The 15,872-nt window shown below is 44.5% G+C and overlaps 1 protein-coding gene and 1 non-coding gene across 2 annotated transcripts in view; both read left to right on the plus strand.

Moving 5' to 3' along the window:
• The window catches only part of ppm1h (protein phosphatase, Mg2+/Mn2+ dependent, 1H), a 237,750-nt gene that overhangs the window by 21,508 nt on the left and 200,370 nt on the right, over nt 1-15,872 (plus strand). The gene's annotated exons all lie outside the window — the stretch shown is intronic.
• On the plus strand, nt 13,726-13,796 carry trnaa-agc (transfer RNA alanine (anticodon AGC)). The gene has a single exon. It is a non-coding gene; the product is annotated as a tRNA-Ala (tRNA).

Here is a 15,872-nt window from a genome sequence, read left to right on the forward strand (position 1 = left end):
CTCGCAATCCATCTCAAACAAACGGGTCTCCCACTGGATCGTATCCTACGACCAGTTCTCCCAAGCGTCTTCTCTCTTCATCTGTTGAACCAATAAAACCACCACCCCCCCACCCCCAAGACCAATCTTAGTGTCCCTCACCAAGAAAACCTCCCCTGAATCCTACCATCCTAATTGGATGGCACACATTCCTCATCATCCCTTATCTTCAACAATAACCCAAACAGGCTGACAGAACAGACTGCTCTTGCAGAACAGCTAAATGAAATACCTACAGCATAACAGTAAAAACGTGAACCAGAGCATTACAGTAATAACATTCTGCTACCTTGCTATCCAAGGAATTGGAATCTTGCTTCCCTTGGGTTGGGTGCTGCAAAATGACATCATTCCTAAATATCCAGGACAACATTTTAATTCTTGTTGTCCTTTGTTTTGTGAGATAAAACTTACTAAATCAAAGTCAAAGCATCATCAATTTAATAATATGGGTATAAAAGCAAAGTACTGTGGATGTCAGAAACCTGAAATAATAAAAAGAAAGAAGAAGTACTTGGGTCAATCATCATGTGTAGTGCTAGAAGCAGAGTTAATTTTTCAGCTCACCTTTTTGTCACATTCTGTTGCAATATCCATGTGAGGGATTCTACATTGAAATGTGAAATGGTGATTTGTAGTCGGGGTTCAATTCCTGCTGCTGACTGTAAAGAATTTGTATGTTCTCTGTGCCTGTGTGGCTTTCCTCCAGGTGTTCCGGTTTGCTCCCAAATTCCAAAGACAGATGGGTTAGGGTTAGTAGGTTGTGGCTGGAAGCATGGTGACACTTATGGGCAGCCCCTAGCATGTTAGCACTGTTGGTTGTTGACACATTTCACTGTATATTACACTGTCTGTCTGAATGTACATGTGCCAAATAAAGCTCGTCTTTATCACTTATGAATTTAGAAGGATGAGAGGGGACCTGATTGAAACATAAGATTATTAAGGGATTGGACACGCTGGAGGCATGAAACATATTCCCGATGTTGGGGGAGTCCAGAACCAGAGGCCACAGTTTAAGAATAAGGGGTAGACCATTTAGAACGGAGTTGAGGAAAAACTTTTTCACACAGAGGGTTGTGGATCTGTGGAATGCTCTGCCTCAGAAGGCAGTGGAGGCCAATTCTCTAGATTCTTTCAAGAAAGAGTTAGATAGAGCTCTTAAAGATGGCGGAGTGAAGGGATATAGAGAAAAGGTAGGAACAAGGTACTGATTGTGAATGATCAGCCATGATCACAGTGAATGGCGGTGCTGGCTTGAAGGGCTGAATGGCCTACTCCTGCACCTATTGTCTATTTCATAAGGCAGCTGTGTAACAAAAATCCATTGTTTCAAGGAAAGTGCTCCGCTTTGGAATGAACCCAATAACCAATTGGTAAGAATATTTTGAGATAAGTTCATTACCAGAATTTTTTTGTAGTACTGTATGTAATATTCAAAGTATACTTAACCTCCAATGTGCTAATAGTATTTCTATTTAATATTAGATGCAATTTTATGTTTGAAGTTTCCAGCATGTAACTCATAAACACAAGAAATTCTGTGGATGCCGGAAATCTTCAGTTTCTTATAAAGTACAAGTATGTCACCATATACAACCCTGAGATTCATTTTCTTGCGGGCATACTCAATAAATCTTAGAACTATAATAGAACCAGTGAAAGACCACAGTCAACCAACCAATGTGCTAAAGACAGCAAATTGTGCAAGTACAGAAGGAAAAAAAACTAAGTATTGAGAACATGAGATGACGAATCCTTGAAAGTGAGTCCATAGGTTGTGGGAACCTCATCAGTGGTGGGGTGAGAGCAGTTATCCCTTCTGGTTCAGGAGCTTGATGTTTGAGGGGTAATGACTGTTCCTGAACAACACACAGAATACTGGAGGAACTCGGCGAGCCAGACAGCATCTATGGAGAGGGTGAAACACTCTGCCGACACAATGTATATCCTTCCATTTCCTGCACCTCTGTTGTATTTGCTTGTGTTGTTCGTCCATCGTTGTTGTCAATGAAGACTTCGACACCATTATGATGGTGTCGAGACCAGCGCTTGATTTGGATTTAAGTGAGGGAGAGTTGCGCAGCGTCAGCCTCACTCTCTCTTCCCAATTCCCATCTGGATCCAGTGGCAAGACAAGAGTCGAGACGGCTGGAGATGGGACTAGGCGCAGTGGATGACCAGGACGTTTTCTGTGTCTTGTTCTGCTCTACACGTTCCACAACGCTTGCAGAGACCGCCTTCTTGACCGTTGGACCTTCCATTGGTCTCGTCCGCTCAATCCGCCGGAGTCTGTCTTCACATGCTGGGATAGACAACTCCCTATCTCACCGAGGGTTTGAGACCCGTCGGCTACCCTCACCTGGTTTAGCTGGCTTGTCGAAGCCGTTGCCCGGGGTGTGGCCGCTGTCGCATGCAAACAGCTACGGGGAGCCACAGGTGAGAGCTGAGAGCCAGGTGGGGACCAAAGGTGGACAAGCCGCCCTGAAAAGGACGCGACCTGCTCCCCCACCAGAGGTGCTACCCCTCCCTGACACCCCATACACTTGCTTGTACCACTCCCAAGGCAGTACATTCCAGATGCCCACCATTGTCCACTTTTAAAACAAACACTACTTACCCAACACCTCTCCTTTGAACTTGTTCCTTCACAGATTAAATGCATTCCCGCCTTGGAGGAAAAAATATACTGACTATATATTCTCTGCATGCCTCTTATAATCTTCAGGTCTCCCCTCAGCCTCCGCTGCTCCACAAAAAACAATCCAAGTTTGTCCAGCCTCTCCTTGTAGCATATACCCTCCAATCCAGGCAACATCCTGGTAAATCTCCTCTGTACCCTCTCCAAAGCTTCAGCATTCTTCCTATAAGGGGATGACCAGAATTAAATTCAATCCTCTAGATGTGGTTTAACTAGGGTTTTGTAAAGTTGCAACATAATATCCTGACTCTTATATAAGATGCATGCCATCTGTCGTTGCCACCCTATCAACCTGTGTAGCTACTTTCTGGGTTTTGCACTCCAATATCCCTTTGTATATCAACACTGTTAGGGGTCTTGTCATTCAGTGTTGTGACACTTTTTATATTTGATCTCTCAAAGTGCAACACTTAGCATTTGACTGGTTTAAAATCCATCTGCCATTTCTCTGTCCTTGTCTGCAAATGATCTATATCCCACTGTATCCTATACCAGTCTCTTACTCTATCCATACCACCCGTCTTGGTGTGTCTACAAATTTACTGACTCATCTATATTTTCATCCAGCTCATCTACATATGCCACAAACAGCCAAAATCCCAATCTGGATCCCTGTAAAACACCAATAGTCACAGCCCTCGAGCCAGAAGTTCACGTTTGTTATTCAACTCTACACCTGTTTACTGTGAAACAAGATTGTTCCTCCAGACCAAGGTGCACAACACAGTATGTATAATTCTCATACAAAGCATAAATTAACAAATAATAAGGTGCAATTACGATACAATTTTAACAGTAAACAATACTGGTGCTTCATATGTGATGAGTCCTGGGTGGTAGCAAGGAGGTCAGTTGCCTTGTGGCCCGTAGTGGTGGTGGGGAGAAGCTGTTTCCCATTCTAACAGTTCTTGTCCTAATGCTATGGTATCTCCTTCCTGATGGTTAGGGAGTTGATGAGATTGTTGGATAGTTGGGAGGGATCATTGACAATGTTAAGGGCCCTGTGTATGCAGCGTTCCAGACACTGCCATGCTTTATTAACCAAGGAGTTGGTGTTGAGGGAACCGGTAAGATCTGGGAGTGCACCTAACAGATGAAACTTGGTGCTCCTAACTCTCTTCAGAGGAGCCATGTACGTGCAGTGAAGAGTGGTCAGTCTGCACCTTCCTAAAGCCCACAATCATCGCTTTGGTCTTGTCCACATTGAGACTCAATCTGTTGTGCTCGCACCATTCTACAAGCCACTTTACCTCCTCTCTGTACAACGTCATCGTTGTTGTTGATGAAGCCAACCATTGTTGTGTCATCAGCGAACTTGATGGATTTGGTCCCATTGGCCATTGCCATGTGTTTTCTATGGGCAAGTCCATTCTGAATCCAAATGGCCAATTCACTATGGATCCCATACATCCTAATCTTCTGGATGAGTCTACTATGGGGGCCTTGTCAAAGGCCTGATTTAAATCCATGTAGACAACATCCACAAATGTACACTCATCAATCACCTTTGACACCTCCCTGGTAAGGCACAACTTGCTGTGCATGAAGTCATGCTGATTGTCCCTAATTGGACTATATTTTTCCAAATGCTCATAAATCCTGTCCCTAAAATCATCTTCAGTAACTTCCCTACAATGTCGCAAGATGCGCTGATCTATAATTTCTAGTATCACCCTACTTCCTATGAATAATGGAACAGCATTAGATGTATGTATGTATATCGGAATAGGCCCTTCTGACCCTTCGAGACACGCTGCCCCAGCAACCCTCGATTAACCCTAAACTTGTGGGACAATTTACCTGGTTTGTCTTTTGGACTGTGGGAGGGAACTGGAGGACCCCGAGAAAACCCATGTATTCCATGGGGAGAATGTACAGAGACTCCTTTATAGAACGGCCTGGAATTAAACTCCGAGCTGTAATAGTGTTGCACTAACTGCTACACTACTGTGGTGCCCTTACTTACCAGTCCTTCGGTACCTTGCCTGTGATTAGAGAGGGCACAAAGGTATTGGTCAAGGCCCCAGCAATCCTTTCTCTTACCTACCTCAGTAACCTGGGGTATATTCCATCAGTCCCGGGAGTTGTCCATCTTAAAGTTCCTTAAGGGACCCAACACTACCTTCTTTATCTGGAAATGCTTTAGCAAAATGCATGTTCTCTCTGATCATCTTATCCAACATGTCATTTTCCGTGGTAAATACTGATTCAAAGTACTCAAGTGGAAAGCCACTCTCCTCCTCTGCCTCCAAGCATGTACACTCCTTTCTCCTCGTGTGGTCTCACCAGCACCCTAGTTATCCTCTTTCAACTGATGTATGTATAGAATGCCTTGGGATTCTCTTACTTTATGGTCCCTCCTAGCTTCTGTGTAGTCGTCCAGGGCTGTGTTTGATCTTAGCTTCTGAAACCTTGCACACATTTCCTTCATGAGTAAATTCACCATCTCTCTTAACATCCTTACTTTAATATCCTTGTCCTTCCTTTCTCCCTGCAATGTACCTGTCATTTTCTCTAACAGATGGTCTTTAAGCACCCTCCTCGTGTCAGATATGGACTTGACAAAAAAACGGCTGCTTCCATTGACTTTTCCTTGTTCCTTCCTAATATTCTCATGGTTTGTCCTGCTCCAATTTAAGACCCCCCCCCCACATGATCCATACTTATCATTATCTATAGCTTTTTAAAAAAACTTGTGGTGATCTCTGTTCCTTAACAGTTCTCCCGCTGAAAGGATAAATACTTGTCAGACTTGTCACCAGGTTTATGGCAGCCTCTCCTCTTGTTGGACTATTGACATATTGATTTGGGAAACCCTCCTGGATACACCTAACACATTTAGTCCTGTCTAAGGCCCCTGTACCAAGGAGGTCCCAGTCTATATTAGGGAAGTTGACATCACCCTCTGCAACAACCCTGTGAGAGAAAATAGCTTACAAAGTTCAAAGTAAATTTATTATCAAAGTTCATTTATGTCACCATATACAATCCTGAGATTCATTTTCAGTAAATCCAGGACCACAATAGAACCAATGAAAGATCATGCCCAGCATGATTGACAGACGAACAACGTGCAAGAGACAACAAACTATACAAATGCAAGAGCAAATAAATTAACAATAAATATCATGAGATGAAGAATCCTTAAAAAGGAGCCTATAGGTGTGGGAATAGTTCAGTGATGGGGTGAATAAAGATGAGTGGTTATCACCTTTGTTCAAGAGCCTGACGGTTGAAGGGTAAGAACTATTCCTGAACCTGGTGGTGTGCCTCCTAAACCTCTTGTAGCACATTTCTGATGACAGCAGTGCAAAGAGAGCTTGACTTGGGGGGCGGGGGGAGGAGGGGTTCCTGATGATGATGCTGCTTTCTTGTGACGGAGTTTCATGTAGATGTGCTGAATGGTGGGGAGGGCTTTACCTGTGACGGGCCATATCCACTACTTTTTGTAGGGCTTTCCATCTAAGGGCATCGGTACCAGGCTGTGATGCAACCAGTCAATATACTCTCCACAATATCGCTACAGAGGTTGGCAAAAGTTTTAGATATCATGCCGAATCCTTGGAAACTTTTAAGGAAATAAATGCACTGCTGTGCTTTGTTCGTAATTGCACTTGCATGCTGGACCCAGGACGGATGCGCTGAAATGATAACACAGGAATTTAAAGCTGCTAACCCTCTCCACCTCTCAACCGTTGCTGAGGACGAGCTCGTGGACCTCTGGTTTCCTCCTCCTGCAGGTAAATAAATCCATAAAAAGGACTGATGGGTTTGCTCCGAGAGATAGCACAGACTTGAAGACCAAATGACCCACTTCACTGTCATTAGAAAATGTGAAATAATATTTATTGAATAGAGAACAAGCAATTTAAAAGGAAGTTTTTTTTTTCACCCAGAAATTGATTAGAATCTGCAAACCATTGTCTGAGTGGATGGTGAAGGCATTGACTTGAAGTATTTGGATATTAACCTGGTATATAAAAAGCAGGTGCTGGTAATTGGATCAATATTGATGGGTGCTTGATAGTCACCTTAGACACAGAGTTCTAGAGTTTGTTTCTATGCTGCATATCAGACTACAATGCTATCTTTTGATACCATGATATAACGAGACATTGCGGCAGGCTACCAGAAGTGTAGTCAAGGAGATACTTTTGGGGGGGGGGGCATGAAGGAAAAAGGGAAGAGGAGAGTTGGGAGATTTATTTGTTCGCAAACACGAGGAAATCTGCAGTTGCTTGAAATTCCAGCATCACGCATAAAAGTTGCTGGTGAACGCAGCAGGCCAGGCAGCATCTCTAGGAAGAGGTACAGTCGACATTTCGGGCTGAGACCTTTCGTCAGGACTAAGTGAAAGAAGAGCTAGTAAGAGATTGGACAGGGGGATGGGGAGATCCGAAATGACAAGAGAAGACGAGAGGGAGGGATGGAGCCAAGAGCTGGACAGGTGATTGGCAAAAGGGATATGAGAGGATCATGGGACAGTAGGCCCAGGGAGAAGGAAAAGGAGGAGGGGGGGAGAAAACCCAGAGGATGGGCAAGGAGTATGGTGAGAGGGACAAAGGGAGAAAAAGGAGAGAGAGAGAGAAAGAATGTGTGTTTATATAAATAAATAACAGATGGGGTATGGGGGGAGGTGGGGCATTAGCAGAAGTTTGAGAAGTCGATGTTCATGCCATTTTTTTTAAGAGATGCAGCTCAGTAACAGACTCTTCTGGCACAATGAGCCACTGTAGTTCATTTACACCCATGTGACTACTAACCCATACATCTTGGAATGTGGGAGGAAACCCACACAGTCATAAGACCATAAGACATAAGAGCAGAATTAGACCATTTGACCCATCGAGTCTGCTCCACCATTCAATCATGGTTGATCCTCTTTCCCCCCCCCCCCCCCGCAGTCCCACTTCCTGGCCTTCTCCCCATAACCTTTGATGCCAGGTCCAATCAAGAACCTATCAAGCTCGAGGCAGGCATACAAACTTCTTATAGACAGCGGTGGCATTGAACCCAGGTTGCCAACAGCTATGGGTGTCACCCAATTTGTGCTCAGAATTCCAGAGTGTAGAGCCCAGGAGCTATTTTTTTTTTTTTTTTAAATCACAATTTACTTGCCAACTTTGTATGCAACTGCAGTGCCAATCTGAGCCCTATTCAAGTGACGTTACTTCTGAGTCTTGTGAGTCTGGAAACAGGCCTTGCTGCCTTGTTGGGTTCATGCCCAAATATGCCTCCAAGGTTCATCCAAGGATTACTGGACAATGAATGGGAGCAGATGTCCTGAACAAGTCCCAGCAGAGATCAGTGAAAATCCACACAGATTAGGGTTTGAGCCTTGACTCCAACTGAACATAAGAGTTTAGACCAGGGGTTTCCATCTTTTATGCCATGGAGCCCTACCATTAACTGAGGGTCTGTGGACACCAGGTTGGGAAGCCCTGGTCTAGATGGTCCAGTGCAACACTGGGGTAATGCTGCATCAATTGAAGCTGTAAACTGATGAGCTAATAAGATCCAGTTTGTGCAATGTTGGCCTGGAGGTTCCTCGAGTGTAGCATGGAAATGAAACTCAATGCACCCAACATTCGAGTCCCGAAGGGTCTCGGCCGGAAATGTCAACTGTACCTCTTCCTAGAGATGCTGCCTAGCCTGCTGCGTTCACTAGCAACTTTGTGTGTTGTTGCACCCAACATTAAGCCTGTTTTCCCAGGGTGCCACATTCCCAAATTTCTTTCCAATCCCATTAGAATATACTGGAAATCCATAAGCTTGCAAATCAGTGTCAGTCACTGGACTTGAAGACCATTATTGGGTTTGTCACCAAATAATCTTGCAAATCGCTATGGATATGTGGTAGAATGTATTGTGGTTGCATCACCTTCTAGTTGTGTGGCCCCACTGCACAGCACTTCAAGAGGCAGCAGACTGTTGACAAAGCCAGCTCTGGCAAGAGCACAACACTCTCCATCACTGAGGAGATCAAGATGCAGTGCCTCACGAAAGCAGCATCCATCACAAAAGATCCTTTCCATGTAACCTTCATGTTATTGCCAGATTGGAGGAGCTTAAAGTTCAAAGTAAATTTATTATCAAAGTGCATACGTGTCACCATATGCTACCCTGAGATTCATTTTCTTGCAGGCATTCACAGTAGAACAAAGAAGTACCATAGAATGAACGAAAAACTACACAACAAAGGCTGCAAAAGAAGACAATATGTGCAAATTCATAATAAATAAATAAATAAATAAATAAATAATACTGTGAGGATGAGTTGTAGAATCCTTGAAAACAAGTCCGTAGGTTGTGGAGTCAGTTCAGAATTAAGACGAGTGAGGTAATCCACATTTTTTCACCTGTTCCCGAGCTTGGTAGTATGAGACCCAAGGCTAGTGAACCCGATGGCAGCAGGGAAGAGAGATGTACAGGAGCCTAAAGACACATACTCAATGATTCTGGAACGGCCTTTTTTTTTCTTTCCTTCTGCCCTCAGATTTCTGAATGGTCCATGAACACTATTCATTCTTTTGCACTTTATTTTTGTAATTTATATTAATTTTGTATTGTTGCACTGCCACTAAACAAATGTCATGCTGTACAAGTCAGTGATAATAAATTTGATTCTGAAGGAATACAATTGGTCTGAAATGTTAACTCTGCTTCTGTTCACAACTGAAGCATCCTTGTCATTGAGTCAGAGAAAAGTATAGCAGAGAAACAGACTCTTCGGCCCATCTAGTTCATGCTGAACCATTTAAGCTGCCTATTCCCATCGACCTGCACCAGGACCATAGCCTTCCATACCCCTAGCATTCATGTTACTATACAAACTTCTCTTAAATGTTGAAATCAAGCTCGTATGTACCACTTGTGCTGGCAGCTCATTCCACACTCATGACCCTCTGAGGAAGAAATTCTCCCTCATGTTCCCCTTAAATTTCTCCCCTTTCGCTTTTAACCCATGACCTCTGGTTCTCATCCCACCCAGTCTCTCAGTGGAAAAAGCCTGCTTTCATTTACTCTATACCACTCATAATTTTGTATACCTCTATCAAATTTCTATCTTCTGTGTTCCAAGGAATAAAGTCCTAACCTACTTTAGCTTTTGATTATAGCTCAGGTCCTCCAGACCTGCCAACATCCCTGTGAATTTTCTCTGTACTCTTTCAACCTTACTTGCATCTTTCCTGTAGGTGGATGACCAAAACTGCACACAATATTTCACGGAAGAGGTACAGTCGACGTTTCAGGCCGAGACTACTTCGTCAGGACTAACTGAAGGGTCTCAGCCTGAAACGTCGACTGTACCTCTTCCTAGAGATGCTGCCTGGCCTGCTGTGTTCACCAGCAACTTTGAGTGTTGCTTGAATTTCCAGCATCTGCAGAATTCCTGTTGTTCACAATATTTCAAATTCAGCTTCACCAATGTGTTTGAAAGTTCTGAGGAGTGGATACAGATACTTCTCTAAGTGAAGATTCATTAGTAAATGGATGTCAGATGTGAAAAACACTCAATGCTGGAGGAACTCAGCAGGTCAGGCAGCAGCTGTGGAAGGGAATAAGTGGTCACAGCTGTGGGCCTTTGTCGAGAATGAATAAGAAGGAGGAAGGGGCCAGAATACAAAGGTTGGGGAGAGAGGGAAGGAGTACATATCGGTGGGGGAAAGGGGATGAAGTGAGAAGCTGTTAGATTATAGATGGAAAAGGTAAAGGGTTAAAGCTAAACGATTACCAAAAGGCCTGGATAGAATAGATGTGGTGAGGACGTTTCCTGTAGTAGGGGAATGTAGGAGGAGATGGTACAGCCTCTTGATAAAAGGATGTCCTTTTAGAACAGAGATGAGGAACTTCTTTAGCTGGAGGGTGGTGAATCTGGAATTCATTGGGTATATTTAAAACAGAGGTTGATAGGTTCTTGATTAGCAAGGGTATCAGAGGTTATGGGGAAAAAGCAGGAGGATGGGGTTGAAAGGAAAAATAAATCAGCCATGTTGGAGTGGTGGAGCAGATTCAATGTCAGATTGCCTCAATGTACTCCTTTGTTTTATGATTCTGTGGTTGAAGAAGAAGGAATCTGATAGAGGAAATGTTGTAGTTCCACATATAAGCGTGCTTTCTCCAGTCTTCAACATTGTACATCTGCCTGGTAACGAAGTGATGGAAATGCCAGCCTGGACTATGCTGAACGTGTATGCTTATGAAATGTCAAGTGGCTGCAATTTTTCATCTCTATTGAAAACCATATGTACTGCTATCTTTGCTCATTCTGTTGGAATGTGTCCTTGGTTTGATTTTTATTGGCTGGTTATTAAATCAGTAAAATGCTACATTATGAATATTTTATATTTTGTTTTGTGACTAGAGGACGCATTGATAGCATTCTAATTCTTCCCCTCACTTGCTGCATGGTATCACATCAATTACTGTCATTAGCTACATCTTTTATTCTTCAGTTACACTCTTCATTGGATAAAAGGTTTCTCTGCAGTCCGGCTAATCTTTTTGTTCTTAGTACAAAAGGAAATCAGATGCTCCAGTTAGCATGCTTTCCTCTAAGGCTACGTCCACACTACGCCAGATAATTTTGAAGACTAAGTTTTTTTTCTCTTCGTTTTGACCCTCCGTCCACACTGAACCGGTGATTTCATCTCCCGAAAATGGAGATTTTCGAAAACACTCTCCAGAGTGTGTAAATTTGAAAATGATTGTTTTGCGTTGTAGTGTGTATGGGGTAAATGGAGAGATTTTAAAACGTTGTCATGACAACACCACAACAACAATGCTTTTTCTGCTTCTGCTTGGTGCTGCGCAAGCACTGCTGGACGGCTGTTCTTGATTCTTGATCCTCCAAAATATTCTGCATGGAATTTAAACTGGAGGTGGCTTTCAAGCTAGTCCCCTCGGTTTCCCTGTTTGCATCCTCTGTTCTTCTGACCGTACCCTCCGGTCTCCCAGTCTGTGGTGGTCGTACCCTCGATCTCCCGTACCCTGGGGTCTCCAAGCCGGCACTGTCGCTGATTGACCACCGCTGTTATAATGCGCAGTCAGTGTGAACGGCGTGAGAGTTAAATTGTAAAGTGAACTTTTTTGACTAGATCCCCTAAATTGATTTGATTGCGTCTATCTTTAAAAATATTAATGTCAGAAATACTGTGCAGGTCTGGTGCAGAAGGTTCCACTCACTTGTTGATCTTGGGAAGAGGACGGCTTCATGCATGTGTTGTTTACTTTATTGTCTATGTTAATAGTTTGTTTGGAATTAAACATCTCCACTGCTTTGCTGACTTTGTAGTCGTTTGTAACTCACAGAAACAGCTCGACCTCATTGTCTGTCTAAACGGAGAAGTCCAGTCTGATTTTTCCAACGGATGTTTACTTTGTATTCCTCGAAGACATTGTTGAAAACTTTCTTTCGCTCTTGTTGGTACTCTAGTTTTATTCTATGGAAATAGGACAATACTGCCGCAGAAATGTAAATATTATACCGTTTCCTCTTCGCTTGTTTTCTGTAGATGTGTCTGCGTATGCCCAGTAGGAGTAGATTCGCCCAAATATCCATTTTGGTGTGGACAGAGATATTTTGAAAAACGCGTAGTGTGGACGCCTGTCATTTTTACTCAAAACCGGCGTTTTCAAAATTTTCCGGCGTAGTGTGGACGTAGCCTGAGTTATGATCTGTTGACACTGGGCATTAACCTGCAGGGTACTGCTTACTCCCAGATGTATCATGTCAAAGGATATTAGTAGACCTGCTGAAGCAGTACTATAAGGACCACCTCCTTTAAGTGAGTTTGCATGATTTTGGATGCTGTTGGCAAGGCCAGCTTTAAATGACCATTCTCTTCCCTTCTATTTCCCACCGTGGCTTCTTTCACCTTCTCACTTGCCTCTCACTTCACTCTGGAATTCTGTCCCTCCCTCCCTTCCCTTTATCCCAATGTCCACTGTCCTCTCCTATCAGATTCCTTTCTCTCCAGCCCTTTACTTTTCCCACCTACCTGGCTTTGCCTATCATCTAGCTAGTACTCTTTTTTTTTCATTCTGACCTCTTCCCAGTCCTGAAGAAGGGTCTCAGCCCAAAACGTTGACTGTTTATTCATTTCCTGACCTGCTGGCTTCCTCCATCGTTTCTTGTCTGTGTTGCTTTGGGCTTTCAGCAGAATTTCTTGTGTTTAAATGTAGCTTGTATGAATTTCATGGGAGAAGTTAAGAAGCATCATGCTGTGTGTGTTTAATGGCTTTATTTGTCACATGTACGTAGGACATGCTGAGAAATGTGTCGTTTGCATCTAATCAAATCAGCAACAATTGTGCTGGGAACAGCCTGCAATTGTCGTCATGGTTTCATAGAAGAGTACAGCGCAGGAACAGGCCATTTGGCCCACAATGATGTGCCGAACCAGCTCAAAGCAAATCAAAAACATCCAAATCCCTCTTACCTACACCATGTCCACAATCCCTTCATCTTCCTTACATCCATATGCCTAACCAAATGTCTCTTTAAAAACTTCTAATGTATTTGGCTTTACCGCCATACCAGGCAGTGCATTCCAGGCATCCATGACTCTGAGTGAAAAAACTTGCCCCTCACATTCCCCTTGAACGTATACCCTCCGGTATTAGATGTTTCAACCCTGGAAAACAGATACCCCCTATCTCCTCTATCGATGCCTCTCATAATCTTATAAACCTCTGTCAGATCTCCCCTCAGCCTCCGACGCTCAGTGAAAACAACCCAAGTTTATCCAGCCTCTCATGATAACACATGCCCTCTAAACCGGGCGGCATCTCATGAAACTCTTCTGCACCCTTCCCACAGCTTCAATGTCCTTCCTATAGTGGGGCAAGCAGAACTGTACGCAATACTCCAGAGTTCTGTAAATTTGCAACATAACCTTTTGACTTTTCAACTCAGTGCCTCGTCTAATGAAAGCAAGTATTCCATAAACCTTTCTAACCACCTTTTTGACCTGTATGTGTGATGTGTGGCCGAGTGGTTAAGGCGTTAGATTAGCGATCTGAAGGTCGTGAGTTCGAGCCTCAGCCGGGGCAGTGTGTTGTGTCCTTGAGCGAGACATTTAACCACACACTGCTCTAGTCCACCCAGCTGAAAATGGGTACCGGCAGGATGCTGGGTGTTAACCTCGTGATAGACTGGCGTCCTATTCTTGGGGGGGGGGGTGGTGTTGGGGGGAGGCTCGCACTCTCAGTCGCTTCACACCACAGAAACCGGCATAAGCACCAGCCTGATAAGCCTAAAAGGCTCGGGACAGACTTTAATTTTTAACTAACTATTGACCTGTGTAGTCACTTTCAAGGAGCTATGAACTTGGATCCCAAGATCTCTATGCTAAGCAACACTTAACAGTGTACTATCTCCTTGCATTTGCCCTGAGGTGCAACACCTCACATTTATCCAGGTGAAACTCCATCTGCCATTTCTCAGCCCATATCTGCAACTGATCTATCTATACCATACTGTTTTCTTTGCCAGTCTGCTACACTATCCATAACTCCACCAATCTTGGTATCATCTGCAAATTTACTAACCCAATCATCTACATTTTCATCCAGGTCATTTATGTACATCACAAACAGCAGGGATCCCTACAGAGCTCCACTAATTAAAGAGCTCTCTTCCCTCACCACTACTGTGCAGCCCCATCTCCCTCAGATCCCACCGTCAACTCCTGGACTGTCAGAGTCTCCATCTTCCTCTCACCCCAACCCTCCCCTCTCCACCGACACCACCAGCCTCCCCCCTCACCCCCCCCCCGCTCAATCCCAGCTCTCAAGACTCCAGCCCTGAACTCCAGGCCAGGTCTTCACGTGCTACTATTGTGACTCCCGTCTCCCCTTCCCCCACCACCACTCTGCAACCCCATCTCCCTCAGATCCCATCATCCACTCATGGGCTCTCAGAGGCTCCATCTTCCTCTCACCCCAACCCTCCTCCCTCTGTTCCCAGCTCTCATCTGTGCCGGGTCTTTACCATCCCCTCTGACCTTCAACTGTCTGAGGCAGAGCGCTCTGTCCTCAGTAAGGGCCTTTGTCCCCCTTCGCCCACACCTCAGCGAGTTCTGTGTTCGCCATGACACTGAACTGTTCTTCCGCCAGCTCCATCTTCAAGCCTACTTCTTCAGCAAGGACTCTCCCACCCCTACTGATGACCCCTTCTACCATCTTCAACCCTCCTCCTCTTCATGGACACCCCGCTCTGGTCTTCTGCCTGCTCTGGATCTCTTTATTGCTAATTGCCGACGGGACATCAACCGTCTTGACTGCACCACACCTTGTTCCAATTCCAACCTCACTCCTTCCGAACGCTCTGCTCTCCACTCCCTCCGCACTAATCCTAACCTTACTATAAAACCCACCAATAAGGGGGGTGCTGATGTAGTCTGGCGTACTGACCTCTACCTTGCCAAGGCACAGCGACAACTCACGGATACCTCCTCTTATTTACCCCTCAGTCATGACCCCACTAAGGAGCACCAGGCCATTGTCTCCCACACCATCACCGACTTTATCCACTCAGGGGATCTCCCATCCACTGCTACCAACCTTATAGTACCCACACCCTGCACTTCCCATTTCTTCCTCCAACCCAAGATCCACAAACCTGCCTGTCCAGGCAGACCCATTGTCTTAGCTTGCTCCTGCCCACCGAACTCATTTTTGCATACCTTGACACTGTTTTATCCCCCCTTGTTCAATCCCTTCTTACCTATGTTTGTGACACTTCTCACGTTCTGAATTTTTTCAATAATTTTCAGTTCCCTGGCTCCCAACGCTTTCACCATGGATGTCCAGTCCCTATATACTTCCATCCCCCATCAGGAAGGTCTCAAAGCTCTCCACTTCTTTTTGGATTCCAGACCTAACCAGTTCCCTTCTACCACCACCCATCTCCGTCTAGTGGAATTAGTCCTTACTCTTAATAATTTCTCCTTTGGCTCCTCCCACTTCCTCCAAACTAAAGGCGTAGCCATGGGCACCCATATGGGTCCCAGCTATGCCTGCCTTTTTGTTGGCTTTGTGGAACAATCTATGTTCCAAACTTATTCTGGTATCCGTCCCCCACTTTTTCTTCGTTACATCGACTCATTGGTGCTGCCTCCTGCACGCA

The sequence above is a fragment of the Mobula birostris genome, chromosome 9 (assembly GCF_030028105.1).
Source record: "Mobula birostris isolate sMobBir1 chromosome 9, sMobBir1.hap1, whole genome shotgun sequence".
In the NCBI taxonomy this organism is placed as follows: domain Eukaryota; kingdom Metazoa; phylum Chordata; class Chondrichthyes; order Myliobatiformes; family Myliobatidae; genus Mobula; species Mobula birostris.